Genomic DNA, 26,701 nt, shown 5'->3' with positions numbered 1-26,701 from the left:
TTTTTTTGTGTGTGTGCCAGTTCTGATGTCTTTTATTTCCTTTTGTTGTCTGATGGCTGATGCTAGGACTTCTAGCACTGTGTTACACAACAGTGGTGAAAGTGGACATCCCTGTCATGTTCCTGATCTCCAGGGGAAAGCTCTCAGTTTTCCCCATTGAGGATGATGTTAGCTGAGGGCTTCTCATAGATGGCTTTTAGTTTAAGTAAGTTCCTTCTATCCCAACTTTCTTGAGGGTCTTTATTAAGAAGGGATGCTGTATTTTGTCAAATGCTTTTTCTGCTTCTATCGACAGGATCATTTGTTTTTTATCTTTTCTTTTGTTAATGTGATGTATCACATTGATTGATTTGTGAATATTGAACCAGCCCTGTAACACAGGAATGAATCCCACTTGATCATGGTGGATTATTCTTTTTATTTGCTGTTGCATTCCATTTGCAAGTATCTTGTTGAGGATTTTTGCATCTGTATTCATAAAGGATATTGGCCTGTAGTTCTCTTTTTTTGCTGGGTCTCTGTCTGGCTTGGGAATTAAAGTGATGCTGGCTTCATAGAATGAGTCTGGAAGTTTTCCTTCGATTTCTATTTTTTGGAATAGTTTGAGAAGAATGGGTATTAGTTCTGATTTAAATGTCTGGTAGAATTCCCCAGGGAAGCCATCTGGCCCAGGACTCTTATTTGTTGGGAGATTTTTGATAACTGATTCAATTTCTTCAGTGATTATGGGTCTGTTCTGATTTTCTATGTCTTCCCGTGTGAATTTTGGTAGTGAGTTTGTGTTTAGGAATTTGTCCATTTCTTCTAAGTTGTGTAGTTTGTTGGCATATAATTTTTCATAGTATTCCCTGATTGTTTATATTTCTGAGGTATTGGTTGTAATAAGTCCCTTTTCATTCATGATTTTGTCTATTTGGGTGCTCTCTCTTTTCTTTCTGAGAAGCCTGGCTAGAGGTTTGTCAATTTAGTTTATTTTTTCAGAAAACCAACTTTTGGTTTCATTGATCTGTTCACCTGTGTTTTTGGATTCTGTATTGTTTATTTCTGCACTGATTTTTATTATTTCTCCTACTGGGTTTGGGGTGTTCTTGTTGCTTTCCTTTTAGTTCCTTTAGGTGTGCTGTTTGATTTTGTACTTGCGCTTTTTCTAATTTCTTGAAATAGGCCTGGAGTGCAATGTGCTTTCTTCTTAGGACTGCTTATTACCACATCCCGTAGAGTTTGGATTGTTGTATTTTCATTTTCCTTTGTTCCATATATTTTTAAATTTCTTCTATCATTGCCCGATTGGCCCATTCATCCTTTAGTAGGGTGTTCTTTCACCTCCATGTTTTTGGAGGTTTTCCAGACTTCTTCTTGTGATTTCAAGTTTCATAGCATTGTGATCTGAAAGTGTGCATGGTATGATCTCAATTCTTTTATTTTTATTGAGGGCTACTTTATGTCCAAATATGTGATCTATCTTGGAGAATGTGCCATGCACACTTGAGAAGAAAGTGAATTCCATGGACTCAGGATGTAGAGTACTAAATATATCAGTCAAATCCATCTGGTCCAATGTGTCATTCAAGTCCAATGTTTCTTTCGTGATTTTCTGTCTATTTATCTATCCATTGCTGTAAGTGGAGTATTAAAGCTCCGGGGTTTTTAGCACATTCTTATCCAGAAGACTGTTTCTGTTTGTGATTAATTGTGTTATGTATTTGGGTGCGCCCATATTTGGTGTGTAGACAATTATAATTGTTAGCTCTTCCTGATGGATAAACCCTGTAATTATTATATAATGTCCTTCTTCATTCCTTGTTATTGCCTTTACTTTAAAGTCTAGTTTGTCTAATATAAGTATAGCTAATCCAGCTTTCTTTTGACTTCCAGTAGCATGATAGATATTTCTCCATCCCCTTACTTTCAATCTGGAGGTGTCCTCCAGTCTAAAATGAGTCTCTTGTAGACAGCAAATAGATGGATTTTGATTTTTTATCCATTCTTCTACCCTTTGTCTTTTGATTGGAGCATTTAGTCCATTTTCATTCAGTGTTATTATTGAAAAATATGGGTTTAGAGCCATTGTGTTCTTTGTAGGATTCATGCTTGTGGTGGTGCCTCTGGTATCTTGTGTTCCTTGCAACATTTCCCTCATAGAGTCCCCCTCAGGATTTCTTGTAGGGCTGGTTTAGTGGTGACGAATTCTTTTTTAATTTTTGTTTATTTGGGAAGACTTTTATCTCTCCTTCTATTCTGACTGACATGCTTGCTAGATAGAGGATTCTTGGCTGCATAGTTTTTCTGTTCATCACATCGAAGATTTCCTGCCATTCTTTTCTGGCCTGCCACACTTCAGTAGATAGGTCTGTAACCACTCTGATAGGTCTCCCTTTGTATGTTAAGGCCCTTTTATCCCTAGCTGCTTTCAGAATTCTCTCTTTGTCCTTATATTCACTATGATATATCGTGCAGAAGATTGATTCAAGTTATGTTTGAGGAAGTTCTCTGTGCCTCTTGGATTTCAGTGTCTGTTTCCTTCCCCAGACTGGGGAAGTTCTCAGCTATAATTCATTCAAGTACTCCTTCAGCACCTTTCCCTCTCTCTTCCTCTTCTGGAATTTCTATGATATGGATATTGTTCCATTTGATTGTATCACTCAGCTCTCAAAATCTCCTTTTGTGTTCCTAGATCAGTTTCTCTCTCTTTTTCTCGGCTTCCTCTTTTTCTATAATTGTGTCTTCTCATTCACCTATTCTCCTCTCTGCCTCCTCACTCTGTGTGTTGGATGCCTCCACTTTATTATACACCTCATTTATAGCATTTTTTAATTCATCACAACTATTTTTATGCTCCATAGTCTTTATAGCAATAGCTTCTCTGATGTCTTCCATGCCTTTTTCAAGCCCAGCGATTAATTTTATGACTATTGTTCTAAATTCTTGTTCAGTTATGTTGCTTATATCTGTTTTGAGCAGTTCTTTAGCTGTCATTTCTTCCTGGAATTTCTTTGGAGGAGAGTTCTTCTGTTTCATCATTTTGGCTAGCTTTCTGTCTCTTGTATGTTTTAATAGCTTGTTATGGGCTCTGCACCTGTGAGTACTGCTATATGAAAGAAGGCTCATTGACTGTCCAGGGCCTGTCCATTCAGGAAGTGTTCTTTGAATGGTGTCTCTTGGTCTCTCTTGTTGAGACTGTTTTTTTTTATGTCCCTACTTGTAGTGGTATTTGGGATTCTCCACCATGTGTACTTTGTCTTGTTTCTTGAGGTAGCCCTGTAAAAGAAAACAGAGAGACGAAAACACAGGGAATAAAGGCGTGCAAACACACAGACAAATCCGACAAACAAGCAAACCAAAAGGTAAAAAGGAAAAGAAAAAAGAAGGAAAAAAGAGAAAAGAAAAAAAAAACAAAAAAGAAAAAAACCTCAAAGACAAAGAACAGTCAAAAAGAATAAAACCTGAATTCCTAGCTACAAATAAAGAGCAGGGTGTATGCAGTGCTGATGGAAGAGTATATACAAAGAGAGTAGTGACCGGGTGGCGAGAAAGTGAAATTGGACAATGACCAGGCAGAGAGACTAAGAGGCTTAATTCAGAGAGAGAAAGAGGAGAATATGGTAGGAAGCGAGGAGAAAGAAATGAAGATAATGTTACTCAGAGAAACTATACAGTCTGATTATTCCAGAGAGAGAGAGAGAGAGAGAGAGAGAGAGAGAGAGATAGGTAGTGGTGGAAGTATAGAATATACATCTAGAGAATGGATTAAATGTGAGTGTTTAAGCAAACCAATGACCAGAGTGACCAGTCCAGCAGAGGGGAGGGATATGAGTGAGACAAGGGAAAATATATCTGAATAGAAATAACTGATCTAGAATTAATCATGGCAGTGCTCCCATGTTGGTCTTGCTCCAGTCTCTGGTTAAGGGAAAAAAAAAAAAAAAAAAAAAGCAGCTCTCTTGCAGGGATGGGCATGGTTTGGTATAGGCTGGTCTTGCCTCCACTGAGGTCCTGTGAGCTGCTTCCTGATGTCCCACCTTGGTGATTGTAGGGAGAAAAATGGTGGCGCCCCAGTCCCTTCTCAAACCAGGTGTTGCAAATTACTCTTTTGGGTCCGATCTCCCTGTGCCGAGGGCATAGCCAAGGTGGGCCGTGTTCTATGTCCCAAGCCCTGCCTCATTTCCAGATCTTAGTCCATGCACCCCATTGATATCGCCCGAAATATAAACCCTCAGGTCATGTCCTTCCCAGCCTGGGATTGAGCCTTGAGAGCAGTGGAGCAGTTTCAGGCTCCTTCCCTGCTGGGGATGAGCCTGGAGAGCAGCGGAGCAGTTTTAGGCCTGGTCGCTTCCCAGCCAGGATAGAGCTGGGAAAGCAGCAGAACAGTCACCCAGCCCAAAGTCATCACCATAGCTGGAAACCGAATCACTCTCTGTCCCAAGCCGAGGTTTTTCTCTTCTCCAGGGACACTTCTATGAGCTGTTTGAACCACTCTTTCTTTTCCCCTTGACTCTCCACGGCTCCCTGTGAAGGGGTTTCCTTCCCTTCCCTCTGTGTCTCCAGGTCCTGGCCTGTTTTTATCTTCCCCAGTTCACACTCATGAGCCTATGAGGTTGTTTTCTCCGCAGACTCTGTCTCTTTTCCTCCCATACTCTTGCGGTTCAGCTTCCTATGGCTTCAGGCCTTCTCGGTTTGAGAGATGGGGGTAAGTGAAATGTACAGAGCTCCCTATTTCTCTGCCATCTTACCTCCTTTCCCAGTCTTTTGAAATAGTTACCTAATCAGGGTTGTTCTACTGAGAAATGAAGACTTGAAAGTATATGCCTATAGTTTATTTTAACTAAGTTTACTTTCATTCTTTCAGGGAAGGCATTATAATACATTTTTTTTCTACCAAAAATATCCTTGGCTCAGTCAGAAGAGCATGATACTCTTGATCTCAGGGTTGTCAGTTTGAGCCCCACATTGAGTGTAGAGATTACTAAAAATAAATAAACTTAAAAAAAGATCCTTGAAAGAACATTACGTATGGGTAGTGCACAGGTATTATTCTTTTTTTTAAAGATTCTATATGCTGTGCTTATTTTTAATTGTAACTATTTCATTCTGTTTTATAAAAGTTTTTTTGGATGACATAATCATGGCTAATAGAGTACTCAGTTATAAATATGTGATAAAGAATTGTCTAAAATTTGTTTATTTAAATTTAAATCCAAGTTAACACATGGTGTAATAATGTTTTTAGGAATAGAATTTAGTGATTCATCACTTACATATAAAACTCAGTGCTCATCCCAACAAGTTTCCTTCTTAATGCCCCTAACCTCTTTAGACCATCCACTCACCCAACACCCCTCCAGCAATCCTCAGTTTGTTTTCTGTATTTAAGAATCTCTTAGGTTTGTCTCCCTCTCTGTTTTTATCTTATTTTTGCTTCCCTTCCACTATGTTCATCTGTTTTGTTTCGTCAATTCCAGATATGAATAAAATCATATATTTGTTTGCTGGCTGGCTTATTTCGCTTAGCATAATACATTCTAGTTCCATCCATTTAATTTTTTTAATGTTTATTTTTGAGAGCAAAAGAGTACAGGAGGGGGTGTGTGGACAGAGAGAGAGGTAGACAGAGAATCCCAAGGCTCCTCACTGCTAGCACAGAGCCTGATGTGGGGCTCAAACTCACAAACCATGAGATCATGACCTGAGTAAAGTTGGATGCTTAACCAGCTGAGTCACCCAGGTGCCCCAAATGTTTTTAAACTATGCTTATGTTTTAAAAATGTAGTTAAAATAATTTATTATGGGCTAGTTTACTTTTATAATACTAGTAGGCTAGCCACTTACCAAGATTTGCTTTTTCCTAGTAGACTCTATCTCTGTTTCTCTCTTACTTTCTGTCTCGCTTGCTCATTCACTCAGCTAGATCTGTGCTCTGTGTTATAAATAAAAAATCTGTGTGAAAAAAAGAATTTCATCATGACTGAATGTCTATCTGTTCACTTTCTGGTTATCCTAACCTTGTCCTATATTGATAGACAGAAAATAGTTTCTGAAGTAAAGTGGTTTGAGCTTGTTGCAAAATAGCTTGAAAATAGAAGATGAATTTGTTTTTGAGACATATAAACATTTTTTAGACTCCCCTGTACAAGGTCAGAATATTTTGTAGTTCTTTGTATTTATTTTTGTGTTAATATACATGAATCACTATGTTTTATAATATTTAATCCTGATAAAAATGCATTTATATGGATTTAACAAATGACAAACATAAATTAGAATATATAGAGGTAATGTTAGAAAAGAGTGGGTTACAAGGACAGCAGAAGATCAATTAATCCTGCAGAGTTTAGTAAGGAAACTATATACAACTAATGAGAATATCTTTCCTTGACTTTCACGACATCCCTCAGACACCACTACAGGTACATGACAGAATTGTTTTAATCCTTACCCCTTCCTTTTACTGCATCTTCCATGTAGAAGGAGAGTTTAGTATGGAATTCTGATGTAGTGGCATATTTCCCCTACTACATCACATACTAAGCAATCATAGTTTTAACTGGTTGACAATTTTATAAACAAGGAGCAAGGATGACTACTGTTTCAATATTTTCCACATGTTTTAGCTACTATTAATAACCAAAGAAAATAGGATTTATAGAAAGGAACGGGAAAAAATAAACATCATTGTACCTAGCATGTAAAATGATGCTTTGTTAGACAGTCTTAGAGTACTAATTAAAAACATTGTCAGAACTGTTAAAAGTACATAGAAATTGACTACATATAAGACAAAGAAAAAAATTCAGTGAATCCTTTAATATAAGAAATAAGCCATTTAAAGATATAATGAGCACAATATCCTATTTACACTAACAACCTAATCAGATATCAAATATATTGGAAATTGAACACTTCACTACTTCTCAATAACTTATAGAACAACTAAATAGAAGATCAACAAGGTTATTGAAAAACTCACAACATCGTCAATAGGATATTATCAATATTTACAGAATAACTTATACAACCACAGCAGATTTCCTACAGAACATATATCAAGATAAACCATAGCCAGCCTGAGCTGTAAAACAAACCTCAACAAATGCAGAAAAAATTGAAGCCTAACCACTGTGGAATCAAACTAGAAATCAGTAGAGATAACAGGAAATTCTTGCAACACTGAGAAACTAAAGAATACAATTTTGGAGAACCTGGGTGTCTCAATTGGTTAAGCATCTGACTTTGGCTCAGGTTATGGTCTTGCGGTTTATGAGTTGGAGCCCTGCATTGCACTTTGTGCTAATATCTCAGAGTCTGGAGCCTGCTTCAGATTCTGTGTCTCCCTCTCTCTCTTTGCCTCCCCTGCTCAAGCTCCATCTGTCTGTCTCTCTCAAAAATATGTAAACAATAAAAAATTAAAAACATTTTTAAAAGAGAATAGAATTTTAAATAATCCATGGATAAAAGAAGAAACTTCAGAGAAAACAAATACATTGAACTGAATGAAAATGAAAATATAATGTATCAAAAATTGTGGTAGGCAGCAAAGGCAAAGGTGAGAGGGAAACTTATTGCACTAAATGTTTATATTTAAAAGAAAAAAAGTCTCAATGGTGTAAGTTCTCACATCAAGAAACTAGCAATAGAAGACCAAATTCAAGCAAACAGAAGGAAGGAAATAATATAGACAAGGAATCAATGAAAATGAAAACAGAAGTATAACAGAAAGTAAAACAAAAGCTGGTTTTTTGAAAAGATTAATAAAACTAACCCACGGTAAGAGTGACAAAGAAAAAAGCAAAAAACACAAATGACTAATATCAAGAATGAAATGGGGCATGTCAATAGATCTTGAGACATCAAAAGGGTTATAAACACTATGAACAGCTCTGCACACATGTATTTAGCAACGTAGATGAAATAAATCATTTTTGAAAAGCATGAGCCATTAAAAATCATTTAATATGAAGTAAATAACTTGAATAGTCTTATAACTATTCAAGAAATTGAATTTGTAATTTAAACCTCTCAAAAAATAAATCTCCAGACCTTGATAATTTTCCTGCAGAATTCTACCAAACATTTAAAGTAGAATTAACACCTGTCTTATCCAGTCTTCGCAGAAAAATAAAGAAGGAATACTTTTCAGTTCATTTTATGAAGCCAGTATTATCCTGATACCAAATCTAAATATAGTACTACAAAGAGAAAATTACACATCAATATTCCCCAAAAATATGGATGTGAAACTTTTAGCAAATAGAATTCAGCAGCATGTAAAAAGAATTAAGCACCATGACCAAGTTAATTTTATTTCACAGATATACATACATACTTGTATGTATTGAATCATACAAATATGATTCAATATTTGAAAATATAATCTATATTAATAGGCTAAAGCAGAAGCTTCATATGATCATATGAGTTGATACTAAAAGCATTTGACAGCATTCATCACCATTCATGACAAGAAGTGTCAGCAGAGTAAGAGAGGAGAACTTTCTTTTAAAAAGATTTTTTTAAAGTTTATTTTGAGAGGCAGAGCAGAAGAGGGACAGAGAGAGAGAGAGAGAGAGAGAAAGACAGAGGAGAGAGAGAGAAAGAGAGAGAGAGAGAGAGAGAATCCCAGGCAGGCTCTGTGCTCTCAGTGAGGAGCCTGATGTGGGGCTCAAACTCCCAAACCACAAGATCATAACTTGAGCTGAAACCAAGAATTGGCCACTTAACTGACTGAGCCACCCAAGTGCCCCAGAGAGAACTTTCTTGATAAAACCATGAAAAATAATTAAAACTAACATTTATATTTAATGGTGAAAGACTCAGTGCTTTCCCCTAAGACTGGGAACAGTCAAGGATGTGTGCTTTCAACACTGCTACTCCACATATTACTGGAAGATCTAGCCAGGACAGTAAAGCAAGAACAGGCAATAAAAGGCATACAGGTCAGAAAAGGAAGAAATACAACTTTTCCTATTTGTAGATGAAATGATTTTCAACATAGAAAATCCAAAGGATTATATAACGAACTCTTAGAACTCATTTGAGCTCACAGGATACAACATAAACACACAACAATCAATTGTACTTCTATATTCTAACAATGAACATAAGGAAACTGAAATTAAATATACAGTATCATTTACAATTGCCTCCAAAAATAAATATTTGTAATAGACATGACTTGCATACTGAAAACTATCAAATATGATGATAAAAAAATCAAAGCTCTAGGTAAATGAGGAACTATGTATGTTCATGGATCAGAATACTCAACATAGTAAAGATCCCAAGATCTCCCCAAATTGATATATCAGCCTAACATAATTCCTGCAAAAATCTCCACAAATATTCATTGTAGGTATAGAAAAAGTTATTCTAAAATTTATATGGAAAGACAAAGAAACTAGGATAGCTAAAATAAGTTTGAAAGAGAAGGTCAAAATTGGAGTTATCACTGTACCAGATTTCAGGACTTTCTATACAGAGGCAGTAATCAAGACTGTGTTGTGTTGGTGGAGGGGCAGACACATAGATCTTTGTAATAGAATAGAAAACCCAGCCATAGCCCCATAAAAGCATCACCTACTAATTTTTGAGGAAGGTGTAAAAGCAGTGAAGTGGAAGAAGACTGGTATTTTCAACAAGTGGAGCTGAAATAATTGGATATCTGTAGGGAAAAAAAAAGAACCTTAATCTAAATTTCACACCTTTTTACCAAAGAATAGATCCTAGTAGATATAAATGCAAAACTAAAAGTGTAAGACTTTTAGAAGGTAGCATATGAAAACATCTGTGAACCTAAGGCATGAGGAAGAGTTTTTAAACATTGCACCAAAAGCACAATCTGTTAAAAAAAATATTTACTGTATTAAAATTATGAACTTGAGCTCTCTGAGAGACTTTATTAAGAGGATGAAAAGGAAAACTACTCGTTGGTATTAATATTTATATACCATGAAATCTGACAAAGGACTCAAATCTAGAATTAAAACAACTATAAAGACAGATAATACACTTAGAAAATGGGCAAAAAACATGAAGATTCATTTCCCTGAAGAGGAAATACAGGTGGCAAATGTAACATCTGAACTCTAGCCAATAGGAAAAAGGCAAATTAAGACTATGGGATGTCAGCGTACACTTATTACAAATATTGAAATAGAAATAGTGACAAGGGAGCCCCGGGGCAGCCCAGTTGGTTAAGCGGTTTGACTCTTAATCTCGGATCAGGTCATGATCTCACGGTTCAGGAGTTTGAGCACCGTGTTGTGTTCTGTACTGGCAGCGCAGAGCCTGCCTGGGATTCTGTCTCTCCTCTCTGCCCCTCTCCAGCTCACTCACTCTCTCTAAACCAAAGCAAACAAAAAACTTTAAAAGAAACAGAAATAGTGACAAGGACCAAATACCAGGGAGAATGTGGAGAAATTGGATCACTGATACATTGCTAACAGGAGTGTGTAATGTTACAGCCGCTTTGGGATACAGTTTGGCAGCTTAAAAAAAACTTACATGTACTTACCTCATGACCCAGCAATTGCTCTACTGGCATTTACACCAGAGAAAAGTAAACTTATGTCTATATAAAGATCTCAACATAGCTGTTCATAGCAGCTTTATTTGTAATAATCAAACTGGAGAAACCAAAAAGTCCTTCAGTAGGTGACTTGCTAAACTAATTGTGGTAGAAGGCAATCAACTACTGATACATGTGACAACGTGGATGAATCTCAAGAGTCTGATGTTGAGTGCAAAAAGTCAGCCCCAACAATCACATAGTATTTCATTTCCTTTGTGTAGCTTTTTTGAAATGATAATATTATAAAGATGCAAACCAGATTAGCTATTGCCAGGTGCTAGCAATGCTAGAATAAAGCTGGGTGGATGGGATTAGAAAGGAGTAAGGTGAACGGGAGCAGCTCTCGCAGGCCCAGAGCAAGATGCTGTTTGTGAGGAGCCAGGCCTCCAGGGAGGAGCTGACTGAGCTGGCACGCAGGCCAGCCTGGAGGAGGTTGAGCTGGGTGAGGATGAGGACGAGATGGACCTGGAGCCCAACAAGGTGCGGCTGGGAAAGCATAGTGTGCCGGCCGCTGTGTTCCGGAGTCTGGAGGAGAACTGACTCCACCCCTGCCCTTCATCCATCCTCCCCAAATATAGCCCCCCCAAAAGAAAAGGGAATAATAGGACAAGAGAAATTTTTGTGATGATGGAAGCTTTCTATATCTTGATAATAGTTGTGGTTACCTGTGTTTACATGAATCCGAACATGTGACAAAATACCCTAATATGCAGGTTTTTGCCATTGTACCATAATTTTCTAAGAGGGAACCATTGGGGAAAACTGAGTGAAAGGTACAGAGGATTTCTCTACACTACCTTTTCTACTTCTTGTGAACTTCTAATTTTTCAACATTAAACATTACAAACCATATATAAAGGAATCAGTTCCTCATTTATAATGGCTATTGTATTAGTCATGGTTTGCTAGTAAAAACCGGTAGGGTATCTGTCTATATTTCCATATAAAGAGATTCATAGTAAGACATTGACTCATGCAGTTATGGCGGCCGACAAGTCCAGTATCCGCCCAGGCAAAGTCTCGGTGCTGGCATGAAGGCTGGACCTGCTGTAGAAGCAGGAGGAGGCGAGGTCTAGTTCAGAGGTCACTGGGCAGGAAGAATTCTCTGTTACTGAGGGGGAGGGTCAGCATATTATTCTCTTTAGACCTTTAACTGATTGGATGAGGCTTACTCAGGATATAGAGGGCAACCTCCTTTCTCAGCCTACTGATTCACATATTAACCTCCTCCAAAAATACCCTCAGAGAAACACTCAAAATAAAATATGGCAGATACCCAGACACTCCATAGCCCTCTCAAGTTGACACATAAAATTAACCTTCACAGCAACCTAGTTAAATATTGAGAAACTAAAAGAACAAAGCTCAAGTATAAAGGGATGTACTTGGTTTAATCCCCAATTTGGAATTTGTCTCCTTTTGACACAGTAAGTTAAACAGACTATAACCAATATATTTTTTTTATTTTGGCTTTTGAAATTACCATTTTACTGGTAATTTTTATTTTTGGCTATTCTGAATGTAGCAGAACTTAATCCTCTGAAGATAGAGGTTACTTTTACAGTTAAAATTCACTCTGATTTTGCTGGGGATGGTAATTTAGCAAAACATGTACAGTCATTAGTTCTAAAAGAGAAATATACATTTAAATTAGCTAAACTTGTTTCTTTGTATAACAAATGCAGTTCTTAGAAGGCAAGACCCAAAAGCACAAGAGTATTTTGAGTAATAGAAAAATCAACAGAAAAAGTATATGTTCTTCCACATGCCAATATTAAAGAACAGAAACTTGTGATTTTTAAAAATCTCTAAGTACTTATTTATTCCTAGGTTTAAATACAACTCATTGTGTTAGAGGCCATATAATATTCTTTACAGCCTTGAAAATGATTTTGGGGGCACCTGAGTGGCTCAGTCAGTAGGTTAAATGTCTGACTTTGGCTCAGGTCATGATCTCATGGTTCATGAGTTCAAGCCCTGCATTGGGCTCTGTGCTGACAGCTCAAGCCTGGAGCCTGCTTCAGTTTCTGTGTCTCCCTTTCTCTCTGCCCCTCTCCTACTCACACTCTGTCTGTCTCTCTCAAAAATAAATAAGTATTAAAAAAATTTAAAAAGAAAATGACCTTTAATACAAGTCCAACTCATCATATTATTGAGGAAACTGAGGATTAGAGAAGTTTAAATGACTTGTCCAAGGTCACATGACTGGTTACTGTCAGAAGCTACACCTGAAAAATTTTAGGTGGCTGAAATTCTTTTCAATAATAAACTTGGAATATCACATTAAGAATTACACTCTCACTTTCTTTTTCTGTGTACTGTTAAAAAATGTTTTCACTCTATCTTATAAATAGAAGTAAGATTCCAGGTTTTATGTAGTAGAATGTTTTGGGGAAAGGAATACAAAAGAGAAGCTGTTTTTAACCATGCTGCTCTCAATAAAGGAAAACAATTTTTATCTTAGCTCCTTTCTCTTAAGTAAAAAGTATTATTTTATCACATTTTTCTTCTTTTCCAAAGAAAAACTGGCATGAAAAATCAAATGGCATCCTCTAGTATTGTGGAAGCAGAATTTTATTTCAAATTAAGTGATTACTTTTTCTGTAGCTTTTCGTTGCTAAGTTTTACTTTTCATTACCACTCTTTATTATTATTTTTTGAGGTTGGGGTAGTACATCCATATCCTAGAGCTAAAGTTATAAAATAAATTTAAATAGACATTTTAAGAAATTATTTGAAAAATCCAAATCAAAATGTGTTACTCTGTTATAAGTAGCTAATCAAGGCTGTCACACATGTCTTTTTGCTTTTACCCTGAATCAATTAGAAAATAATACTTCTTTTTCATTTCACTTACATATTTACTGAGTTTGCAGTTGATCAAAAATGTTACTGAACACCCTGGTTTATATTAATGTGATTTTAAAAAGTTTTTATCCCCTTCTAATGGTAAGGAAGGCAGATCTTTCTCAGTAGGAACTCTCCATCCATTTGTTGAATTTCCAGGCTTTTTTGGGCAGAAGTAGCATAATTGATGATGGATGAACAAAGAATCCTGAAGAACTGGAAAACTAGAGAACTTGGTTTGGAAAAGATACCAGTTTGCAGGTGGAAGAGAAAGGGCTAGATTTGTAGCCCATTTGTATTCTTCTCATTCCCTCCTTGTGTCTTTTTACCATTTTCATGGTCCTGGACTCCCTTGTGCGCTTTTCATGCCAGTCCTTAGGGCTCTGTGGGGAGTTGCTCTCAGGCTGATGAAAATTATTTTGTTTTTATGTGGAGGACAGGAGTGCCTAGGAATTGACATCCTCCCCTGCTTAGCCCTTAACTAGTGATGACACAATCTATAAGTAGTCCAGCTTTCTCACCCCAGAGTAGCACTGCCTGCAGAGTTCTCTGTGGGGTTGAGCCAAAGAGATCCCTCATGGAACTTTGCTTCAGATTGCACCCTTCCTTGGCCTCTGCCCCTTCCCAGAGCAGTTTCCACATTTCCATATTGAGGGTTTTAAAAAAGCAGTGAAGAAATATAACTTAGATTTAGTAATTATCCAGAGGCTAGGATCTTATAACTGCAGTGTCAAATGTGATTGTTATGAGTGTTTTTTGAAAAGAGTACATAGAAAGCAATGCCATTGTTATCTAATAGAACCCTAAAGAAGATATGCACAAATTAAAGGGTTTAGTAATTAGAGGGTTTGTTGATTTGTTTGTATACAAAATCAATTGTAGAGTAATAAATTGTTAAAAAAAATGAAATGAATGAAAACTGGAACATTTAAAATGAATCAAATAACTAGGTGGACACAAGGAAATTATAAAATTTTGCTGAAGGACATTAAAAACACCTAAATAGAAACATACCATATTCGTGTGTTCAAAGTTTCAGTATGGGGGCACCTGCGTGGCTCAATTGGTTGAACGTCCGACTTTGGCTCAGGTCACAATGTCCTGGTTCCTGAGTTCGAGCCCACATCCGGCTCACTGCTGTCAGCCTGTCAGCGCAGAGCCCGCTTCAGACCGTCTGTCCCCATATCTCTGCCCCTTCCTCACTTGTGCTCTCCTAAATATAAATAAAGATTAAAAAAAAGTTTTCAGTATGAAAAATGTGAAATGTTTTCTATACAGTTCTGATATTCAATATAATTCTGATGAAAATACTGTTTTGTCAAGACAATACAGAAAAAAACATAAGGATTATATATAATTATTTTATTAAATTAAAAATCCTATTGTATAGTAGGATAAATATGTGTATGTAAAAAAATAGTTACTTACCCAATTCATTTATACCCTAATTATTTACACAATGAAAATGAGCAAAAACGTTTTCTTTGGGAAGTAGGGAATTACTTAAATTTGTGACTGCCTTATATTTGGGTATATACTGGGAAAAATAAGTTTTGGTTTTTCTAAAGAGCAGTATAGTTCAAACGTACCTTTTCTGTCTTGGTATTTTGGGGTTGAATGCTTTACTTAATACTTTAGCTAGAATATGGGTTGCACTTCCCTCCTCCTGACTTGATTTTCTCTGTCCTCCCAGAGCGCTGTGTTTTCTCTCTGCCAAGCCCTCCTCCCCACTGCCAGACCTACTCAGTGATGAGGAGCTAGTGCCTGGCTCTTCTGTCGTGGGTGGGGTCTCTCCCATGGGACTGTCCCAGACCTTTTCCTTCTGCCAACTCTATTGGTGCATCATCCATTTTTAGCTTCTTTTCTAATACTTCACTGCTCCTCTCCACTCCTTAAAGGCCTTTTTCCTCTGTTATTTTATTTTTACCTTTGGGTTACATAATGAATCTCATTCTCTGTCCTTTGCATCTAAAACTGGATATCAGACTCTTACGTGAGTTGTAGTAGGCTGGGGGACTTGGCTTCCCTCCCTGCCTGAGGTTGTCCCTCAAGCAAATCTGAAATGTATAGATATTCCAACAAAGGACTCACTCAATCCTTTGTCACTTTAGTGTCTTTCACAATTTTATTTTGGATTTGTTCCTTCTTAAAGTTGCTTAAGTAGGATATTTGTAAGTTTTTTTGGCTTTCTTTTATTATTTTCCTACTTCCTCTAATCCATTTTTGCTATTAATTCTGGTGTTCTTCTCCCATTATACTGTAAACTTCTTAAGATAAGGACTTTTTTTTCCTTTTAACTTTATCTCTTAATTTCTCTATCTTTACTAAAAGCCCGAGTATGAATAGTATTATAAGCACTAAGTGAAAAGTAACTGCTTTGAGAAAGTCAATACCATTAATTTCAAAATATTTTCAATGCAGAAGAAATTCCATTTTGATGGAGACATTCTAAGCCTCAAAGAGTACATTTTCATTTTTTCTTTGAAGAGTTACACTAGAAATTCATGAAATGTGTAGTAATAATCATAGATATTATTATTGAGTTATTCTAATTTTCTAGGTGCACACATGCTTTTCTCAAGATAATGAGGAAAGATTTATTCCACATAAGACAAAACTGAAGCACAGAAGAGCTAGGTTGACCAAAGCTGGATAGTAAGGGGTAATTGTGAACTGAATCCAGACATATTTGATATTAACTTACTCCCTTAAATAAGCAAAAAAAAAAAAAAAAGTTTGTGACAGTTTGTTATACCACAATGTGGGAAATCGTTCATCTTCTGTACTCTATTTCTCTACTCATAAGTCTTTCCTGTGATTTCTCATTCCATGTAGCAAAGTCAGAATCTCCTCCTATAATAAATACCTGCCCAAATAATTTTCCTTTAATGTGTAAAGATCCAAGTATAGTCTTAAGCATAATAGATGCTCATTAAATGATAATTCTTATTTTTATTAATTCCTCGGACTACTGATTGTTCATTTTAAGTGTTCCTAATTATGCTGTAGGTTTTGGGATGTAGTGGATGACATGGTGACTGACATATTAAATATGATGACTTTCTAAGTTTTTAAAAAAATGTGTGATCAGTTATGTTAGCACAGATTTCATTCCCAAAGTTCTACCCATGGCAGGAAAAAAAAGTCTTTCAGATTTTTGTTTTTGGTTGCATTGTCATGAACTATTTCACAAACTATACAAGTGTGAAGTCTTCTATAAAATCTAGGTTTTCCCTTCATCTGTATTTTCTTGACATGGTTTCTATAAAGATAATTTCACTTATTTTCTCAAAATAATATTTTTATTATTTTTCAAAATAATTATTTCTCAAAATAGTGCATTTTTCTATCTTGTTTCATTTGTCAGTGTTCTACTTCCTTATGTTGTATTTGCATTTTATCCATTTTCTTTTACTTCATTGATAAATTAGACTACAGTAAAGTCTAGAATTGTATTCACGAAAAGGCACCATGTAGATGAAAACAAGCGAAAACTTTGGAGAAGGTGATGGTAACACATATAATTGAGAACAATTAGCAATGGTTTTTCAGAGGCCATTTTGAACTTCAATATATGAGATTATTGCTATATATTTGATAACCTTGATGATAAAATGTGTTACAGTAATTATAGAAAATACATTTGTAATTAAGCAAGGGACACATATTTGAAAATACAGAATGAAAGTGACCAATGGTAAAGCTTTCACCAAAGATAGACTTTTAAATAAGAAACATAAAGATAGACAAAACTGCCTCTAAAGAATTAACTGCAAGACATGGATAGTAGGGTTGCTTGTTATTGTTGTTTTTGTCATTATTTCTCCTGGCATGGCATCATTGTGAAAATACTTGGTGAAAATTTAATCTTCATTCCATTGTAAGTCATTAATAAGTCACTAAGATATGCCTTGGTGACAGTTTTTCTAGGGATCATTATCTCAGAAACCAAAGTGCTCCTTTCAGATGTGGTTTAAATCTTTTTTTTTAAATTTCTGATTTAGAACTAAATATCAAAAGAGAAAAGCAGTCATCTGAGAAGAAACACTCTGGCCAAAGATTTTTTTTCCAGGAATTCCTATTATCTGTATGTTGGATATTCTTTGCCTGCTTGATGTTTTATTTATTTATTTGAGTCATTTTAAACTCTTCATCTTCCATATTTTTAAACTCTCTTTTAAGTCTGTCTTTCCTAAGACGTAATCCATGATTTTTATATTCTTCCATTCTTTCTAAAACTAAAGGCAGTTAAATTTTCATTTCTAAAATAACTTTTTTAAAAAATCCGACTTGTTTCCTGAGCTCCATTAACTTATTCTTTGAGTAGTTCTATTTCTAGTGTATGTTAGTTGTTTTTTTTTTAATATTTTTATTTATTTCTAGGAGAGAGAGAGACAGCGTGAGCAGGGGAGGGTCAGAGAGAGAGGGAGACACAGACTCCGAAATAGGCTCCAGGCTCTGAGCTGGCAGTCGGCACAGAGCCCGACGCGGGGCTCGAAACCCACGAACCGCGAGATCATGACCCAAGCGAAAGTTGGACGCTCAACCGACTAAGCCACCCAGGCGCCTCTGTATGTTAGTTTTTCATGGCTTGAGTTACTTTAGTAATAGATTATATTTTATTTTAATATAAAACATTACTGATTTAATTTATTCTATAAGTATCTATCTGGCATTTTAGAGGTGTTATTCTACACCTTTTTCTACTTTTCTTTGTATAAGATTTGACCTCAGTAGTTTTCTTTTGCTTATTTTAATGTGAAATGCATCTTCCTTTACTTTTTGAAGAAGTTGTGGTTCAAAATAGCTTTTCTAAGTTCATAACTCCCTCCTCTGTGTTTTTCTTGTTGTGTTAAAATTAGAATGTTGACTCATGAGATCTGGACTTTTTTTGTCTACTTCTGCTTTTTTCCAGTCCTTCTTTTTCCTTCATCTCTGTTGCACCTATCCTACCCCACTGGGAGTTGCTGTCTCCTTGGTGTGAAGTCATATGCTAGCAGGAGGTCTTGTCAGGTCAGCTTAGCAAGTCTCGGGCTAAACTGTATCTGCCACCTCATGTGGACACTGGAGTTGCCCTGCTATTGGAACGGGCCAAACCCCTCCCAGCGTCAGCTGCTTTTCTCCCATTAGCTGGCCTAACATGCTTTCCAAAGAATATCTTTGCCTGTTTAAGGGTTTTTTCTGTTGTCGGATTTACAGATGTCCTATTTCTTCCCTCTGCTTTATCCCATATGGATGTTGATGTCATGCAGTTCTTATGACTGTTCGTGTCACTCAGATCTCTCTTTTTTATTTTGACATTAATGGATATTACGGATTTCATTGTAAATCTTGTCTATGAGTTTGGGTTTTTGGCTGTCTCATCGTTATACCTATTTTTATGTTGAGATTTGGGGAGATTCATGAACTGTGATGCCATTGCCATTAGTTCCTCAGAATCTCCTTGATTTACTTTTGAACTACATGTTTAGTTACCATTTATTTATCTTTTCTCTACTTTATAGACTTTGAGTGACTTATGATATATTTATTGGCCTTTCTTTAATGCCCCTGCACTTAGGAAGTATTGTTTGTTGGAGCTGGTTTTGTTAGGTCAGTTTGAAAGACTCCTCAAGACAATATTCTGATAGAAGAATTGCAACTGTATTTTAATCATGTGTTCTTAAAATATACTTTTTCCATAGCTATAGAATTATTGTCTTAATCTACAGGTTCAAAATCTACTAATGCACTCTGAATATGCCTTTTTAAAAGTAAACCCTAGGCAATTTTGGTAGATCCTATTTTGTTTTTAATTTTCTAAGCAAGATAAAAAAGAAAAGATTTAAAAAGAGTACAAATATTGTTTTAGAAAATGAGAATCTTAGACTATGGGAAAAAATAGAATTGTATCTATTATATAAGAAATCTGGGAGAATTAGTATAATATTGAAATAAATTGTAATTTAAGACATATACATTTTTTAAGTGCACAGTTTCCTGGACTCACCATGCCTTCCATAGAGAAAATTATATACTTCTATCCATACTTTAATATGTCTCCATTTTTCATGTTTCACTCTAAGATGATAATTTTCTTCACAGTTTCCCTTTAGAAAATCTTTATTAGTAGTAAACTGCTTAACTGCAGAAATTTAAGTATTATTTACATTTTCTTTGTGTATTATACAGGTGCACTTTTGTGGAGAGGCATATTTATAGTTTTGGAGGATGGTTCTTAATAGAATTCTACCATTATTTTCTCTATTTCTTGTGAGCAATAACCATACCTTTCTTAGTTCAACAATAGGTAGGTCTGACTGTATCAAACACTGGACATAATATTATTGAGGGATTCACCAATGACAAAAACATAAAGTATCTCTACCCTGAAGGAATATACATTCAACAAACAAAAAATGAAATAAATATATTACTCAGGCTGTGGTAAGTGCTATGAAAGAAGTGAATAGGATGATGTAAGAGAGTGTACCTGAGTGGGAGAAAGAACCCCTGAAGAGAGGACAAATGAGCTGAGATTTCGAGATGAAAATGAGCCAGTTTTTCAGTAAGCTGGGAAAAGGACACCAGGGGGATTTGGCAGCAGGTGCACCTGGTCAAAAAATGCTTAAATGTGCAAAGAACAGAAAGAAGAATGAGAAGCATGACTGCAGCTTAGGGCAAGAAGCCTAATCAGATGTAATTGGAGAGAGAGGCAAGAGCTAGATCATGCACAGTGCTAAAGGCATTCCAAGAAATTTTAATTCTGAAAGTGATAGGAAGCCATTAGGTAGAATTGAACACTGGTTGAGAATATAGTTCAAATCTCAGCTTTTCCAAGTATGAATTCTGTGACTTTGGGTTACTTATTTTTGCTTTTTTGGTTTACTCATTTTTAAAATAGAGATAATAATAATTTCTGTTCTTGTCTTCGTTGAAAAGATTGACTTTAAAAATTCATATAAAATATTTTCAGGTTTGCCTGGCATGAAATAAGACATCAATAACTGAAAGCTATCCCTGTAGTCAGAGGGTGCTAAATAAGAAATTGATATTCAAAGTAAAGGTAACTCTGGCTACTTTACTGAGAATAGACTGAATGAGTAGAAAGCTAGTGTGGGAGAAGGGAAGCTTGTTAAATGTGTGCTGTGGTATTTCAAGATGGTGGCTGAAAAGATAGAGCAAAAGGAATTAAAAGGTCTATTTTTTTTAATGATTATTTATTTTTGAGAGAGAGAGAAAGAGAGCATGAGTAGGGGAGAGGCGGAGAGAGAGGGAAATACCTAATCCAAAGCAGGCTCCAGGTTCCACACTGTCAGCACAGAGACTGACACGGGACTCAAACTCATGAACTGCAAGATCATGACCTGAGACAAAGTCGAACTCTTAACCAACTGAGCCACCCAGGCACCTCAAGGGGTCTATTTTGAACTTAATAAGGGTGAGAAGCATTGGGGGAGTTATTTCCTGTGAAGACATCAAATAAGCCATTAGACATGTCTGAAACTCAGGAAAGACATGTGGTTGAAGGTAATACATTTGGAAGCCAGTTAAAGCAGTGGAATTGGATATATTTACCTACAGACAGTTTAGACAGGAAAGGGGCCTTCGACCTATGGTATAGGATCTATAATTATTTTTTGTTGTTTTTGCTAGTAAAACTTGTCAAGACACAGTTGTTAACTTATTTGAGGATACAACAGGTTGGGATTTATATTGGGCCAAAACTTATGCATCTTCACAGATTTCATCCAGCACCTCTGTTTTTCTCTCATGGACTTCACCTCATCCACACTGGGTCAAGACTCCACTATTAGACCTGAGGTCATGTCTCCTTCCTAAGAGTCCTGTTAAAGGCTAGGTAGGACAACCACATGTGGGGAGGAGTTATAGTTTCCCATGGAGTGATCATTGGCCAGTTGGAGCCGAGAGATAAAAAGGAGTTCTGTGGGTAAATTACTTCCTTTTATCTCTCCAGTGGACCATTGCAATTTTTTCTGAATGCCTCTTTAAAAAGTCCCCAGTATCTGGCAAACAGAAATGTCCTGTGACTTGCTGTTTGTCCTTATGGCTTCTGACGAGATGATAACCAGTACCTGAAATCTTCGCAACAAAGTACTTCACATATTTTCTTAACTTGCTTCCCTTTTTCCTCATTCTCACTAGTCTGGGCTGAAATGTAATCAATAAAATATTGCTTTTAAGCTTGCCTCACACTCTGATTTCTGTAGGACTTAGATTAAAACAGAATCCCTGAGAAATGAAGATGATGCCAACACCTAAAGATGTATGTATGTGATGGTGATTACATCTCTATGCCCTTGTAGTTTGGATGATTAGCTTTTCATCTCTTTGGTCATTATTCTAATATTGTTTTCCATATTTTCCTTCACATTTGATTTTGTTATAGTTTCTCATGGATATATTATAGATAGTGGTATTTTCTTTATTGGGAGGCAAAAAAATGTGAAAATGATACTTTACTTTTTAAAAGTGATATTAGCAGCCATTGATTTTTCAGCGCCTAGTTCTAGTAATTCAGTGGGTGTTGCAAAATGATAACATTCTGTCTTTCCTCATTTATTTGCAGGAATATTCTATAAAGCAAAATTTACCTTATCACCATTTGTTTACCCATTGGTCACAGATTACACATGAAAAGGTGGAAAGTGTTTGTCTACCTTTATTTATTAGTTCTCAAAATAAATAGTTCCCCTAACATAATCTGGAGTTGACCAATTAGATGTTTATTTTTTGAGTTATTGTGAAATCAAGGATCTAAGCATATTTGATGTGTTTTGTTATTCTACCATTAGTATCCATAGTAATATTCAAGTCCCCTACCTTTAGCCACTGAAAATTCCTTTCAGTTGGCTCTTCTGTTTTTTTGACATGCCCCTAACTTAGTCATACATTTGTACATTTTTCTGGTTAGGTTTTTATTTTTTTTTTTTTTAGAATTCATGGGAGTCAGCTTTTAACCTTTCCATGAACATCTTTTATTGATCTGCTATGGTATTCTGAAAATCCCTCTCAGTTTTAGCTGTTCTCAGATGGCTTTACTGAGCTACCAATAAAAAAAAGTATTGTTTATTTTGGAGTTTTCAGGCTTATAAAACAAGCCAACAAACCTCTTCTTTCTATTCTAGCATGTTTTACTGGGGCCTGTGGTTGCCAGAGAGTTTGGGTTTCTCCATGGGGAGAAAGAAAAGGTCTGGGGTAAGGGAAAAACTTGGCTAATAGTTAAAAGTTACATTTTTCCACTTAAAATATTTCACATATTTTTCATGTTGCTGTTCTATATTATAGATATCATTAATTCAGATATCAACCTTGCAAAAAGTATCAGAGATTGTATTTGACCATGAGTAACTGAAACCTAAAATAAGCAGTGGATTAAACAAATTTATTTTCTCAAATGAAAACTGAAGTAGGTAGTCCATGGTTGATTATACCCTTTACTGGGCTTTTTCTAGTTTTCTTTTCAGCCATTCTTAGCAAATAGCTTCACTCTATGCTTTTCTCTCCATGATGACAAGATATCTTCCCCAATTCTTGCATCATGTCTATGATCCAGGCAAGAAAAAGAGGTAGGGAAAATGGTGAAGGCAAAGGGTCACACCAGCTCGATCTGTTCTCTCCAAAAGAACCTTCATCGCAAATCAACCCTATGATTTCACTGACTACTGTTGGGTCACTTATTTCTCATTGGTGACTCAGCTAAAAGGCTGATAAAGTGGGTTTGTTCATTTGGTTTCTCTTTAGCTGGGGATATCCCACTATACCAAACATAAAGGGGTTTTATCAATAAGGATGAAGGGACTATTTTATTTTTAGGACCCAGGCTAAAAATCTGCATCTTATTTAATATATGAGAAAAATGTATCAAAGGGAATTAAAGTAACTTTGCAGAGGTTCACAAATCTGGGGAAACAGTAAAGCTGAAAATTAGTCTACTGGCTACAATGTTGGTTCTCATTTCTACATCAGTATGAATAGGCAGGGTTTAATTATGATGATCTTTTTTCCTTCCTCTTTGCAGTTTTCACATGTGCCTGGAACCCTATTGCTTTAAGTTTACCCTTCTTATTCAAGTTTTATTTTAAAAGATTACATTTTTAGTACTGAAAGTTTTAAAGTGATTTTGCATATTCTGCTCTGTTTCTTGTGTTAACTTGTACATTAGGAAGGTTGAAAGATGCTATTCCCATGATTTAGGTTAAGGAATTAGGATTATGATTTTAAATGACTTGTCCAAGATCATGCAACTAGGTAATGGTGAGTTCAGGGCCCAAATCTAGACCCTCTGATTCCTGTTTAAGTCACCACTTGATATACTACATGGTCTTGAGATGGTCTTTTATCCTATGGCGATTGTACCCCAAATTTAATTGTGAGGAGTTCTTTATATTTTCAAAATTTATGAGTGCTCTGTAGGAGAGTAGTTGTACTTTTAGTACAAACTGTTAACATTTGAAACAAAATAATTAAAATGCACTATATCTTCTGTAATATAAATTTTGAAAAATATTTTCACATTAGAATCTATATTCCAGTGAATAAAAATTTTTAATAATGTTATTACTTTTGTGTACCTTTTGTGTGTCAGACCCTGCTCTTTATCTTTATTATGTATTAAATCTGCCAAAAATTCATTTCAAAGGATCAGATGTCTAAAGTTTCATTCCATGTAGTATTGGGATTGGAATTCAAGTCCAAGTCTGTTTGACTGCAAAGCCTATTAGCCTCATGTGCTCAGGTATGTGTGAGATACTATATTTACTGAGTATACATGAAGTATACATAAATTGCTTAGCTCATAAAATTTGGAGCTTCTTGCTCTGTACTGACAGCATATCTATTAGGTCATAAATTGAGTATTAGGGGTAAGTGGCTTAATGCCTTGGTATTATTAATATTCAGGAAGTGTTGCTTAACTCAGAATAATGAAAGATTTACATGCCTTCCATGAAATGATGCTTAATGTAAGGTATGGGGTTTATCCGTCAAAAGGAATACACCAAGGTTAGGTAGATCTGTCTCAAAATGTTTTCAAGGTCCTAAATAAAGACAAGTGATTTTATTTTTACTAATTTTGCTGTAAAAAGGAATGTCTTACAAGAATCTATGAGAAACTTAGGAGCCCAAGAAAACAACTCTTTAAGAGAAACCTAGGTTTAGAAAGGCAAGCTAAGGAACTGAGATGAAGAATAGACTGTGACTTGCATTATTAAGTTAGAGGAATGTGCTTTCCAAGATCTACTTGTCTTTAATTTTAGGATTAACATATGTGGTATGAGTCTTAGGTAATGTGCTTGAGCTCCAAACACACATAGGAAAATCAGTGTCATGACTAAAATTACACCTCATTTCCCCAAGCAGAAACTGAATGGCTTCAAGTTGTTAGTTATGTTACCATTTGAGAAAAATGTGTCTTTGTGAAATGTACCTTCCCTCCCTCAAACGTTTTTTTTGTTTTCTGAATCTATTAGGGAGACTACTTAGAATAGTTGTCTTTTATGAGCTGGCATGTAAATAATTAATTCAAAAAGCCCTATCAGTGTACCTGTACAGGATCAGAATTTGAGAATGAAATGAGATTAGGTGAACAGTTGTTGTTTTACAAGGAAATAGAGATATATTAGTTAACAATGACATTGTTATTTACATAAAATTTGAACCTCTATACACTTAGATTTGAGCACTGTTTGACCATGAGACATTCAAGCTGAAAAGACCTGTCAGGTAAGCAGATGATCAAAGTAGATACACAGAAGAAGTGAACTCATTAAATTATACATGGATACATGTCTGCTTAGTCATTGGCATATCAATACCAATTCACTTCTTGATTGAAAACCAAGACAATAAAATCATGATCCCAGCAATCGTATAGGTAAGAATTTTGTATGTATAAATTATAATGTTACATTTAACTGAATGATTGGAAAGTTGAACTTAATTTGACTTTAGCAGAGGTCTGTAAGGGAAAGAAGCTATTCAAAAAATTTTCCTCTGATCTAACTCATCCAGAAAGATCTGAGGGATATCATCTCATGGAACATATGTGTTAATAGGGAGAGAAGACTAAACGTGCGTATATGTTTATTGGTTGTGTGTTTATAACACTTGTCACCCTATTCTTTCGTTAGTTTCACAGCATCTTCGATGAACAGTACTTTTCAAATGTTCTCCATTTTCTGGGTATAACAGACATGTCTTGTACTCAGGCATTACTTTTTAAATGTATGTCATGCTTAATAAAATTTTTAAAAAGTGGGGGGCGCCTGGATAGCTTAGTTGGTTAAGCATCCGACTTTGGCTTAGGTCATGGTCAAGTGGTTCATGGGTTCTAGCCCTGCACCAGACTCTGTGCTGACAGCTCAGAGCCTGGAGCCTGCTTCAGATTCTGTATTTCCCTGTCTCTCTACCCCTTCCCCCATACTCTGTCTCTCAAAAATGAATAAACATTAAAAACATTAATAAAAGTGTGCCATGCAAACTAAATTCTGTCAAACATACATATAACTAGTTCAAATCCTGTAATGAATTGCTAATTTCAAACAGACCACTTAGGAATGAGTGGGGGACCTGTAGAATGTAAACTGTGAAAGATAAAACTCTTTATAGCTTACAATTAATCACTGTGGCTTACAGTCACACTATGTGTCCTTAAGATGGCCAGCATGTGATTTATACACACTCATCCCACCATCTAACCCTTGTGCATACTTCTTTTTCAGATCACATCAGGAAAAGTTTGCTTCATTAAAATTTGTTCTTGAAGGCAATGGCCTGACAGTTGTCTAATTTTCGAGAGACTTAGGCCTGTTTTCTTTCATATTCAATATTTGTCATAATAATTACCTTCTTTTATAGTTTAGTCTCTTTGCAGCTCAGTTATTAAAAATAAAATCCCCAAACAATTTGCTCTTCCAATATTTGCTTTTGAAAATTAACAATCTTTTAGGATAACTGTAAAAGTAAAAATATTTTATCCCATTAGTATAACACGCATATTTATTCCATTAATATAACATGCATCTTAGAGAGGCCCTTTCTCTAAATATGACTAATAAGAGAAATGTTTCCACAGATTGATATTTGATGATAAGTTTCCCTGTACATGTGTGGTCATTAATTATATGAAGTAAAAAAAGAAAAACCAGAATTTTAGGTGTAGATATAAATGTAGGGATCAATTAAAACTAGTTTAATTTCTCATGTAATATGTATGATACTAGAGATTTATAGAGTTTATTTGACTTAACTCATAGTCTTATGTTCACTGGCATGGCTAGGCTTCCCAGT

Source organism: Hyaena hyaena, unplaced genomic scaffold, assembly GCF_003009895.1.
Source record: "Hyaena hyaena isolate Hyena2069 unplaced genomic scaffold, ASM300989v1 scaffold_83, whole genome shotgun sequence".
Classification (NCBI taxonomy): domain Eukaryota; kingdom Metazoa; phylum Chordata; class Mammalia; order Carnivora; family Hyaenidae; genus Hyaena; species Hyaena hyaena.
This window is presented reverse-complemented; position numbering follows the sequence as displayed.